Source organism: Cervus canadensis, chromosome 27, assembly GCF_019320065.1.
Source record: "Cervus canadensis isolate Bull #8, Minnesota chromosome 27, ASM1932006v1, whole genome shotgun sequence".
Classification (NCBI taxonomy): domain Eukaryota; kingdom Metazoa; phylum Chordata; class Mammalia; order Artiodactyla; family Cervidae; genus Cervus; species Cervus canadensis.
Genome location: NC_057412.1, coordinates 15,431,564 through 15,444,463, shown reverse-complemented (window position 1 = coordinate 15,444,463; position 12,900 = coordinate 15,431,564). Strand labels below are relative to the sequence as shown.

Below are 12,900 nucleotides of genomic sequence, written 5' to 3'. Positions count from 1 at the left end.
TTCTTGCCTGGAAAATCCCATTGATGGAAGAGCCTGGTAGGCTGCAGTCCATGGGGTTGCAATGAGTTGGACAGGACTGAGCGACTTCACTCACTCACAGTAAATCAAAAGAATGTCTCAAGGTCCTAAAGATCTTACTAGACCCATTTCCATAATTTACATTTTAAGATGACAGGATTAGAACTAACAATACAAAAATTTTACCAGACCCACTCCCATAATATACATTCTAAGATATCAGTATTAATCAGAAGGTTGTCAGGAAGGAGAAACTGTCCTCAGGCAGGATACACTGTTGTTATACAATCCTTAGTACAGAGTTTAAACTGAGTTGTTTGTTGTGTAATCATCAGTTCTGGGTTTAAAGAAAAAAATGTTTTATATGACTAAGACTAAGGAATGTAAAAAAAAAAAAAAAAAAAAGTTTGTCCTTTCCTCCTCCTTGAGAATTCCAGACCCCTATCTCCGAGAGCCCCAGACCCCTTTCTCCTCCTCTAGGACCCTGGATTTCTTATTGACCTGCCTAGGAATTGACTCTCTTCAGTTTATTTATTATATGCAATTTAAATTGTGTATAACTTAAATGGTATATTTTAAGGAAAAATTTACCACATTTTTTTTTAAACTGGAAGTTTATTTTGTGTGAAAATTAGAAAATAAGCATTTTCATATTGTAAACCTTAAAGTAAAGTGAAGTGAAGTTGCTCAGTCGTGTCCAAACTTCTCGACCCCATGGACTTTAGCCCACCAGCCTTCTCTGTCCATGGAATTCTCTAGGCAAGAATACTGGAGTGGGTTGCCATTTCCTCCTCCAGGGGATCTTCTTAACCCAGGGATCGAAGGTCTCCCACATTGCAGGCAGACGTTTTACCATCTGAGCCACCAGGGAAGCCCTGTAAACCTTAAAATATCTACAAACAAGCCTCTTCTCAAGTTCCTTTAAATAAACTTGTTTGGATCATAAACGTATCCACTTGGCTATTATATATGATATTTGTAATATACTTGTAGAATCATTTCAAATGATTTTCCATTTAAATCACTTACTTTCTCTTTCTTGAGGCTTCCTCTTCTTTGTGACTCTCTATCATCACATTTCATGTATGTGAACTTTGAAAAATACATTCCACCCTGTCTCCTTGGATTATTTTAGGTTAGAATTTTTCCTGTTGTTGAAATTTCCTGTCTGGCCTAGTATGTAAGTTTTCTGTTTGTATTTTTAAAGCACTCTGATATTTAGCTTTAAATAACATACTTGGGTCCCTTATTTGCCAAGTTTTTTATCTGCATCTCTCTTCTTTCTTTCATTCATCTGATAGGAATGGGGCACTTACAAGTATCCATGTGTGATGAGAAGGTTTTATATTATTCTTTCATGGAATATTCTTGGAATTCTTTAGTTAGGACATATGGTTACAATCAGGTTAGTCCTAGTATACATACTCAAAGTTACAGTTAAAGAGCTTTTCCAATAAATATGGTTATCAGACACTGGACTTAAGGTCTCAAAATCAGAAGTGTTTACTTTTAATTTAATCTACTTTCCATTCCATCAGTCTCTTATTTCCAGACACATGTTTTTATGTTCTTTGAAAAAAGCTAACAGTATCAGTATGTTTAAAATAGAAGATGAGAGACATTTGAAATGTAGCCAACTGTAAAAAAAAAAAAAGTTCTCATTTTATTATTTTTGAAATGAATGCAGTTTGAGCTTTTTTTTTTGGTTTGTTTTTGGTCTGGAATCACTTTGTAATAACATATCTCTGTATTATGGAATAATGTTTCCCCTTACATTATATAATATAAGGATACTGATAGTATTTCTAAGTTTTGGACAAATGAGTCTTAAGTGTGCTCTTTGTAAAGTCATTTGACCATATAACCCAGAAATACATTATTTCAATACACCTTTAGCAAAATCAATATATTTATGACTAAATTATGAGGATAATTTATCAAGGCTATTGCATTTTTAACTGTCTATGAAAAATTTGCACAGGAGTTGGGTCCATTACATTATGATAGAATATAAATGTATAGTAAATTAGATATTTCTATTTTACTTTAGTTATGGCATTAATCCTTAATGTTATTCCTGTAGGCAATAAGAACATTTAAAAAAATTCATAATGCTACTTTTAAAAATAATAAATTATATTTTAGCTTATTATTTAGCTTGTTTATTTAGTATGAAGTTTAATCACTACATTTTGTATCTACTTCCAACAACCATAGTTGATCATTTCAATAGGAAATGAGATTTTAACCATACAAATGTTAATTTTCCCAGCTGAAATTTTAACCCAGCTCAATGCTAAAATGCAAAAGTGAAATGATTTTGACAGATGAAAACATGCATTAGTTGCAAATTACTCCCAAGAGTTTTAATGTCAAATAAGCCCACACAAAAATAGTTTGGCAGTGAAAAATTATTTTTTCACATAATTTTTTGTAACAATATTCCATTATATGTATATGCATATATATGTACGTGAAATTTCTTTTACTAATATAAATAGTTTTACATTTACAATGATTTATATGTTAGATAAATTTCTTTACCTATAATTTTTCTTTTAAGAATTTCCTATTTTTGCTTATCTTAACTAGTTTCTTGCACATTCTAACCTTTTCTTTTCCTTGTGTTGGAATTAGAATATTTGGAAGATCTTTAAACTTAAAAATGAACAAACAGTTGTACTTTTTGAGATTTGGCAAATATTTTAAATCAAAACTAAACTTTTGATGGATGCAGATGTGTGTTCAAATACGAATGATAAAATTTTGTATTATTAAAATGAAGATTAGCATCATATGAGAAGAAAAATGTGTAGCTAACATTTCAGAAGGAATTTAAAAGCACTTACAATTTATACTGCTGTGTGTTAAAATCTCAAGCTCTAATTTAAATGTTTTCAATGCTAACTGATTTCCTATAATAATATAATATAATATAATAATATAAAAAGCATTTTTTTTTGGCAGCTCTTTGTAAAGTAGTGTTATCCTTAGCATAGAGAATGACAGATTTTAACTGGTATAACTGGGCTATCAACTGAGAATCTGAAATATGAAATCCAAAATAATCTACTGAGATTTTTCATGTCATATTTTTGCCTCAAATATGTGATTTCATCAAATCATTTTAAACAGTTTCAACCTTAGATACAATATCACATTTATTTTACTTGAGACATTATAAAAATGCAAACATCAAATTTTAACATCATGTTTTTGTTTTAAGAGACTCTTTGTCATTGTTTTAAAAATAGTTATGTCAAATTATTTCAAAGGTGACTAAGTTATGAATGGATCACTGCTGCTGTTAGTTTGGGATTTGTTTTCTACTGACTGTCTTACCTACATTACTTCAATTTCAATATATTTATCATTGTTTGGGTAATAATATGCAACAACTTCTTATTTTACCTTCTGTTGATTATAGATTTATTTCAGTGTTTTCATTTTAATTCAATTTAAAAATATTAAAGATAGAATTTTAAAGAATTCTGTGTCCTCAAACCAGTTAATCAGTAATAAAATATATTCATAGAATTATGTGTTGTATACTTTATGCAACTTATATCTCTACACTAGATACTACCAGGATTCCCTAGTAGCTCAGCTGGTAAAGAATCCTCCTGGAATGCAGGAGATCCTGGTTCAATTCCTGGGTTGGGAAGATTCCCTGGAGAAGGGAATGGCTGCCTACTCCAGTATTCTGGCCTGGAGCATTCCATGGACTGCGTAGTCCATGGAGTCGCAAAGAGCTGGACAAGACTGAGAAAATTTCGCTTTCTTTCACACTAGATACAGTTTGATGTAGCTAGTGCTGTCCGGTGCTACGTCGGTGCAGTCATGTCCAACTCAGCGCGACCCTACAGACTGCAGCCTGTCAGGCTCTTCTGTCCACTCGGTTCCTCAGGCAAGAATACTGGAATTGGCTGCATGCCCTCCTCCAGGGGATCTTCTAGACCCAGGGATCCAACCCACATCTTCTGTGTCTCCTGAGTTGGCATTGGGTTTTTTACCACTAGTGCCACCCGGAAAGCCCTTGATGTAACATGCTGTTATACAAAAGTTGACATAACAAGAATGCGGCTCAGAAAAGCTAATTATCTTGTCCTTTGTCAAATTCTAGTAAGTCAGAAAGTTACTTTTCATATTCACATCTGGTTCCATATCCTTTTATAATTTCATGCAATTATACTATCCAGCACGCCTTGAATAATCTGATCTACCCATATAATATTTGTGGATTCTATTCTGTATTATAAAGCTTTACTATCCAACTCTTCACCACAGTGGCCTATATAAACAAGAACATCCCCATTGAACCTACTGGTGGGAGATAAATGAAAATCCTATATGCTTTAGAAATTTTAGAATTTAAATAGCATATAAAGCAAAACTTTGCATAATTTCATAAAATAACTATGTTACCAGAGCTTTCTCACTTCTCCGTTTCACATCTGGGATTCCCAGTCATAGCACAATTCTAAAATAACGCATTTGCTTTTATAATTCTGTAATGCTCCTTTCTTTTATTTAAATAATGACATTATAAAATTTAAAATGAATGAATTATTTAATTTTGTCTTAGTATTAGAGACATTTTAGAATATTAGGAACAGATAGGTGACAGAGACTTTTACAGTTGTCAAATATCCATTTATTCCATCTCCCTTGATTCTCCAGTCTTTTAGATTTATTCATGTGATAAGTTCTGTGTTGTGGACATTGATAATAAGTGTGTTATTCCCAGATGAAGGCATTTAAGACCTAGCATGTGACCCTCCAGCATTCTTTTCCTCTGCTTTGAAGAACTTTGCAATTGTGTATTGACATAAAATACTTATGGATAAAGCCTGGAAATGAGCAAAAACAGAACTTTATAGTGATATGCCTTGAAAATTTTAGAGTTGCTATTTTACTGCAGTGTAACTTAGCTTGTTGACTCATAAGGATTTTTTGTTGTTGTTTTTATAGATTACATTATTGTGTTTGTAGCAGAGAAAAGCTATTTTCCCTCTACCCATCTTAGATTTATTTGGTGGAGCCCTGAGAATTGAAAAAGATCAACAAAAGAGAGAAAAAAAACAAAAACAAACAGATGTTTATTAACATGTGCATCTTCCTGCACATGGCCTTACCCAGGTGTGAGTAACTCTTAGCAGTGGTCAGAACTTGGATATAGAGCATCTCAATGTAAGTATATTATGTCTTATTCTTGAACATACAGAAATACTGTTGCCCCAGAGAATAAATGTCCCATCATTACACAACAGTGGTTTTTATTTTAAATCTGTTAATCACATTCAGTTAAATTGGTCAGGAGTTTTTAAGGCATGAAATAACTGAAATGTCCTATTTTAAAGGACTTCTTTATTTACTTACTTTTTGTTCAATTATTTATTTAATCAAATCATTAGAATCTTTTAAACTATTGATTGAAGGCATATTTAATGGCATTATGGCAGGCAGATTCTTTACTAGCCACCAGGGAAGCCCCTGAGTTACATGCAATATTTCCAGGAAAATTTTAACTTAGTTCTTTGGAAGTAAATATAGAGCTTCATATGTTTTTTTCTGAGATTCTTGAAGAAATTGAAAAACCATTCAGTTGCTTGTAAACCATGCAGATTTCTTATGAAAATAAAATATATATCATCATCTAAACAAATTTGTAAATCTCATCATTTAAAATGATGTGAAGATAATTTGAAGAGAAAGGATATGTTTATGAGGAGTGATATGAAAGGTAAGATCAGATAATGCTGAACTGTGCCTACAGATCCTTTAGAAACTAAAACTCAAGCTAAAACTTTCATGTAGCTCCACTGAGAAAATTATTTTATGAAATTCATTTGTACAATGATCTAATTAAAGATTAATTTCTAATTTTTATGGCATCAAATATTCTGTTTTCTTAGAATGAGACAGAAGAGAAATTTTCACAGAAAAGTCATCATAATTCCAGGAAAGTTGAAGGTGTGTGACTCTTAACAGGAATGTTAATTTATGTGCGCTTACTCCAAATAGTTGTATTTTGTCTGATTAAATTATTAGTAATATTTATATTCTAGATTATAGTCAACTGAACTGTAATCCTTTCATTACTAGTTATATTTTATAGGACATTAACGCCCGGATCCACTTCTTAATTATTGTGCTTTCTTTTGCTGTATAATTTTGTAAGATTTGTATAATCATCTTTTAAATACAGCAACAAAGCCCTTCCCTGTAATGACATTTAGCATCCTGTTAATATTTCATCATGAGGTCATAATCAGGTGCTTCTCTGCATATTGCTGCAAACAACCTTTCCTTGGATAATATTTATACCTATCACATATTGGTATTAATATGAGCCCTTGGCCTGTCACAGTAAATAGTATTTCTGGTTTTCTTAAATGATCAATTTCAGACTAGGCTATTCTCCAAAACCATCATGACTTGGCCTCATAATTCTTCTGGGTAATCAGTCTTCCAGGAATGAACTCCCTGCATAAAAGTTCAGTGCACCTTTGATTCCATGCACTTATTCTTTTGGAAAAGGTATTAATAATCTCCAGTCACTTGAGCACCATTTGTTTTTATAGAGTCACACAGTGGTTGCATATCTTAATGCAAGAATTATCAGGTAACCTTAGGGTAAAACAAGTAAATAAGTAAATAAGTAAACATTAAAAGTACGTAAATAAGTATAGGGTGAGTTTGTTTTTTTTTAATAAGCTTTTGATTTCTATACATGAATACCTCTTTTGTCCCCGCCCTCTAATGTATCAAGTTATTCCTTGAGACTAAAATATTGCCCTTTTTTGACCTTATTCCCTGAACCTTAGTCAGGACTTCTTAATTTCTATAAACCAATAGGCCAGTGCTGCATACTTGAATTCTCTATTAATTTGCCTGAAAGTGATTGCCATACTTCCAATAGTGCATGCAAAATTTGCATTCTACTGCAGAAATAGTTATGCTTTTAGAGAAAATTTACCTCATTTGTTTTGAATGTTGCAAAAATCAGTGAAGTCACAAATAGAATTGGAATTAGCTAAAGCTGTGGTAAATTAAAGATTCAATACACAAATATTTATTTTTTAAACATTGAGGTGCACTTTCAAGCTGTTTGTTGATTGTTTTTACATAGTTAAATTTCCTTAACTAAAAAAAAAAATATGGAATGCATTCATAAGTGGGTATTTTTAAATGTGGATTTTAAATCATCACATGAAAACTTTGAAATGTAAGAAAAAGATGGCCTAAACTAGGCCAGGAATGTTTCCTTCAGCCTTGAAAGCTGCTTGGTCATGTCCCACTCTTTGTGACCCCATGGACTCCACAGTTGTTGGAGTTCTCCAGGCCAAAATACTGGAGTGGATAGCCTTTCCCTTCTCCAGGGGATCTTCCCAACCCAAGGATTGAACCAAGGTCTTGCATTGCAGGTGGATTCTTTACCAGCTGAGCCACAAGGGAAGCCCAAGAATACTGGAGTGGGTATCCTATCCCTTCTCCAGGGGATCTTCCTGAACCAGGAATCACACTGGGGTCTCCTGCACTGCAGGTGGATTCTTTACCAACTAAGCTATCAGGGAAGCCTTCTACCCTATGTAGAAACAAATTCCTAATGTTGATAAATTTGGTTTAGAATGAAACTAGTATTTTAACAATGATAATATTCTTCATGGCTAAAGAACCTTCAAAACAGTTTGAAGAATTATCATGTACCATAAAATAGAGTTAAAGAATGAGGGTCTATTCTATTCTGTTTGTTTGTTTCACTTCATCTTCCTTCTAAAGAAGACACTCAAGAGTAAATATAACTCCAAATATTCAAACTCATCAAAAGTTGAAGCTAGTGTTGTGCTGGTAAAAATTTTATAACCATATTTCTGATATAAATTTTATCAGATTTTACCATTTTCCATTGTTTTGTATATAATTCCTATGCATGACCAATTCCGTGCAAGCAGCTTGATGTCTCTGCAAAGTTGTGGCAAGATACTTCAAATGGGCTCTCATGAGAAGAGAAGCATCCACTGCAGCCCAACACTGGATGCAACCATGGTGCAAATTCATTAGAATATTACTGTGATGGCTAAGGGTGTCATTAAAAGATTCGTGTTCATTTTTTTCTAGCCGTTTACATTTTCTGAACCCCCATTTCAATGTTTATTTCATGCTCCTCTGCACTTATGTCTATTACTTCTAACATACCTTTAGTGCATTTATATATAGCATTGTGTCCTATTGGGAAATGATGCTGCTATGCAATTGCAAAAAATGCATGGATGAAAAATGGCATGGCTTTCCAGTAGCATTCGGAAATTTACATGAATCAATCCACATTTTAACGTGTGTGTGTGTACACACGCACATACACACACACACATATATATATATTTCTAAAGAAAGAAATGGCAACCCACTCTAGTGTTTTTTGCCTGGGAAACCCCATGGACAGAGGGGCCTGGCGAGCTACAGTCCATGGGGTCACAAAGAGTTGGACATGACTGAGTGACTAAAGCACAGCACAGCATATATATATATATATGTATATATATATATATATATGGCATATATAACTTCAGTTATATTTATATATAACTTAGGTTGAAGTATTTTCCCAATCCTGTATTCTTCCAAGAAGAAGAGGAGTGAGTCACCTCATTCCAATGATTTCTTTCCAGACTGTAGTCTTTATAAAGTTTGACTTTATAAAGTTCTGGCTCATTTGTACTTCTTAAATATGTCCTATATAGTTCATCCATCTCATTAGAACTGACTCAAATGAATTATTTTTAATGGCTGAGTAATATTCCATTGTGTATGTGTACCATAGCTTCCTTATCCATTCCTCTGCTGATGGGCATCTAGGTTGCTTCCATGTCCTGGCTATTATAAACAGTGCTGTGATGAACACTGGGGTGCCCGTGTCTCTTTCAGATCTGGTTTCCTCAGTCTGTATGCACAGGAGTGGGATTGCTGGGTCAAATGGAAGTTCTATTTCCAGTTTTTTTTAAGGAATCTCCACACTGTTCTCCATAGCGGCTGTAATAGTTTGCATTCCCACCAACAGTGTAAGAGGGTTCCCTTTTCTCCACACCCTCTCCAGCATTTATTGTTTGTAGACTTTTGAATAGCAGCCATCCTGACTGGCATGTAATGGTACCTCATTGTGGCTTTGATTTGCATTTCTCTGATAATGAGTGATGTTGAGCATCTTTTCATGTGTTTGTTAGCCATCTGTATGTCTTCTTTGGAGAAATGTCTGTTTAGTTCTTTGGCCCACTTTTTGATTGGGTCATTTATTTTTCTGGAACTGAGCTGCAGGAGTTGCTTATATATTTTTGAGATTAATCATTTGTCTGTTGCTTCATTTGCTATTATTTTCTCCCAGTCTGAGGGCTGTCTTTTCACCTTTCTTATAGTTTCCTTTGTTATGCAAAAGCTTTTAAGTTTCATTAGGTCCCATTTGTTTATTTTTGCTTTTATTTCCAATATTCTGCGAGGTGGGTCATAGAGGATCCTGCTGTGATTTATGTCAGAGAGTGTTTTGCCTATGTTCTCCTCTAGGAGTTTTATAGTTTCTGGTCTTACATTTAGATCTTTAATCCATTTTGAGTTTATTTTTGTGTATGGTGTTAGAAAGTGTTCTAGTTTCATTCTTTTTTTTTTTTTTTTAATTTCATTCTTTTACAAGTGGTTGACCAGTTTTCCCAGCACCACTTGTTAAAGAGGTTGTCTTTTTTCCATTGTATATTCTTGCCTCCTTTGTCAAAGATAAGGTGTCCATAGGTACGTGGATGTATCTCTGGGCTTTCTATTCTGTTCCACTGGCCTATGTTTCTGTCTTTGTGCCAGGACCATACACTCTTGATGACTATGGCTTTGTAGTAGAGCCTGAAGTCAGGCAGGTTGATTCCTCCAGTTCCATTCTTCTTTCTTAAGATTGCTTTGGCTATTCGAGGTTTTCTGTATTTCCATACAAATTGTGAAATTATTTGTTCTAGTTTGGTGAAAAGTCTGTTGGTAGCTTGATAGAGATTGCATTAAATCTATAGATTACCTTGGGTAGTATAGTCATTTTCACAATATTGATTCTTCCAGTCCATGAACACGGTATATTTCTTCATCTATTTTTGTGTCCTCTTTGATTTCTTTCATCAGTGTTTTATAGTTTTCTATATATAAGTCTCTCGTTTCTTTAGGTAGATATACTGCTAAGTATTTTATTCTTTTTGTTGCAACGGTGAATGGCATTGTTTCCTTAATTTCTCTTTCTGTTTTCTCATTGTTAGTGTATAGGAATGCAAGGGATTTCTGTGTGTTAATTTTATTTCCTGCAACATTACTGTATTTATTGATTAGCTCTAATAATTTTCCGGTAGAGTCTTTAGGGTTTTCTATGTAGAGTATCATGTCATCTGCAAACAGTTTTACTTCTTCTTTTCCTATCTGGATTCCTTTTATTTCTTTTTCTGCTCTGATTGCTGTGGCCAACACTTCCAAAACTATGTTGAATAGTAGTGGTGAGAGTGGGCACCCTTGTCTTGTTCCTGACTTTAAGGGAAAGGCTTTACATTTTTTACCATTGAGGATAATGTTTGCTGTGGGTTTGTCATATATAGCTTTTATTATGTTGAAGTAAGTTCCTTCTATCCTTGCTTTCTGGAGAGTTTTTATCATAAATAGATGTTGAATTTTGTCAAAGGCTTTCTCTGCATCTATTGAGATAATCATATGGTTTTTATCTTTCAATTTGTTAATGTGGTGTATTACATTGATTGATTTGCGGATATTAAAGAATCCTTGCATTCCTGGGATAAAGCCCATTTGGTCATGATGTATGATCTTTTTAATATGTTGTTGGATTCTGTTTGCTAGAATTTTGTTAAGGATTTTTGCATCTATGTTCATCAGTGATATTGGCCTGTAGTTTTCTTTTTTTTTGTGGCATTTTTGTCTGGTTTTGGTATTAGGGTGATGGTGGCCTCATAGAATGAGTTTGGAAGTTTGCCTTCCTCTGCAATTTTATGGAAGAGTTTGAGTAAGATAGGTGTTAGCTCTTCTCTAAATTTTTGGTAGAATTCAACTGTGAAGCCATCTGGTCCTGGGCTTTTGTTTGCTGGAAGATTTCTGATTACAGTTTCGATTTCTGTGCTTGTGATGGGTCTGTTTAGATCTTCTATTTCTTCCTGGTTCAGTTTTGCAAAGTTGTACTTTTCTAAGAATTTGTCCATTTCTTCCAAGTTGTCCATTTTATTGGCATATAGCTGCTGGTAGTAGTCTCTTATGATCCTTTGTATTTCAGAGTTGTCTGTTGTGATCTCTCCATTTTCATTTCTAATTTTGTTGATTTGGTTCTTCTCCCTTTGTTTCTTGATGAGTCTGGCTAACAGTTTGTCAGTTTTATTTACCTTTTCATAAAACCAGCTTTTAGCTTTGTTGATTTCTGCTATGGTCTCTTTTGTTTCTTTTGCATTTATTTCTGCCCTAATTTTTAAGATTTCTTCCCTCTACTAACCCTGGGGTTCTTCATTTCTTCCTTTTCTAGTTGCTTTATATGTAAAGTTAGGTTATTTATTTGAGTTTTTTTCTTGTTTCTTGAGTTAAGCCTGTAATGCTATGAACCTTCCCCTTAGCACTGCTTTTACAGTGTCCCATAGGTTTTGGGTTGTTATGTTTTCATTTTCATTCGTTTCTATGCATATTTTTATTTCTTTTTTAATTTCTTCTGTGATTTGTTGGTTATTCAGAAGAGTGTTATTTATTCTCCATATGTTTGAATTTTTAATAGTTTTTTTTTCCTGTAATTGAGATCTAATCTTACTGCATTGTGGTCAGAAAAGATAACTGGAATGATTTCAATTTTTTTTGAATTTATCAAGGTTAGATTCATGATCCAGGATGTGATCTTTTCTGGAGAAGTTTCCGTGTGCACTTGAGAAAAAGGTGAAATTGATTGTTTTGGGGTGAAATGTCCTATAGATATCAATTATGTCTAGCTGGACCATTGTTTCATTTAAAGTTTGTGTTTCCTTGTTAATTTTCTGTTTAGTTGATCTATCCAATGGTGTGAGTGGGGTATTAAAATATATGGAACGCTTCACGAATTTGCATGTCATCCTTGCGCAGGAGCCATACTAATTTTCTGTGTATCATTCCAATTTTAGTATATGTGCTGCCGAAGCGAGCACCACTTTGAATTTCTATGTGACTGTGATCAATCCTGTGGTCTACTCTGGATATTAGCAACTGTCTTCTTCATGGCTTGTAAGACAAGAGTTGGCAAACTCTCCAAGAGGAAAAGCAGCATGCCGAATACTGGGCCCAGTTTAATGAGTCATTCTTCTCTGTTGGATTTTCCTTTAAAATGCTGTGTGAACATATTGCTAGGATCCACCAAAATGTTCTGCTGAAAGGAAATATTCTTGAAACTTAAGGTTTATTGGCTCCATAAACCCAGCTGTGATTGAAATAAAGATTTTAGTAAATTTCCCAATGCCCTCTAAATGTGGATAGGTTCCATAAAATGCTATGGGGAAAAGGGTAATGATGCAAATTCAGACTTTGCTAGCAGAGATCATTGAAGGTTTTATATTAGAGGTCATATTTAATTTAGAAGTTAAAAATCATTCACATAAAGAGTTAATGAAATCAAAAAGAGAGTCGAGTTTGAAGGAAATAGTAGCATATGTAAGCCTGAAGAGGTTTGAGGCAGTGTGACCAGTTGCTCAATACAGCTGGAGAATAGAGTTTATTTGGGAAATGTTATTATCAAAACAATAAAGATGGGCAGTGAGCTCAGAAGGCAGATCACAGAGAGCTTTGTATATAATGATAAAAATACAGCCCTTTAGCTGTTTTCCTTAATATAATCATAATAGAAATAATAAT

At 33.7% G+C, this 12,900-nt stretch overlaps 1 non-coding gene across 1 annotated transcript; it reads right to left on the bottom strand.

Moving 5' to 3' along the window:
* Positions 1 to 12,093: 12,093 nt before the first annotated feature.
* On the bottom strand, positions 12,094 to 12,200 carry LOC122429016. The gene has a single exon (XR_006265887.1). It is a non-coding gene; the product is annotated as a U6 spliceosomal RNA (small nuclear RNA).
* Between the last annotated feature and the right edge of the window lie 700 nt (positions 12,201 to 12,900).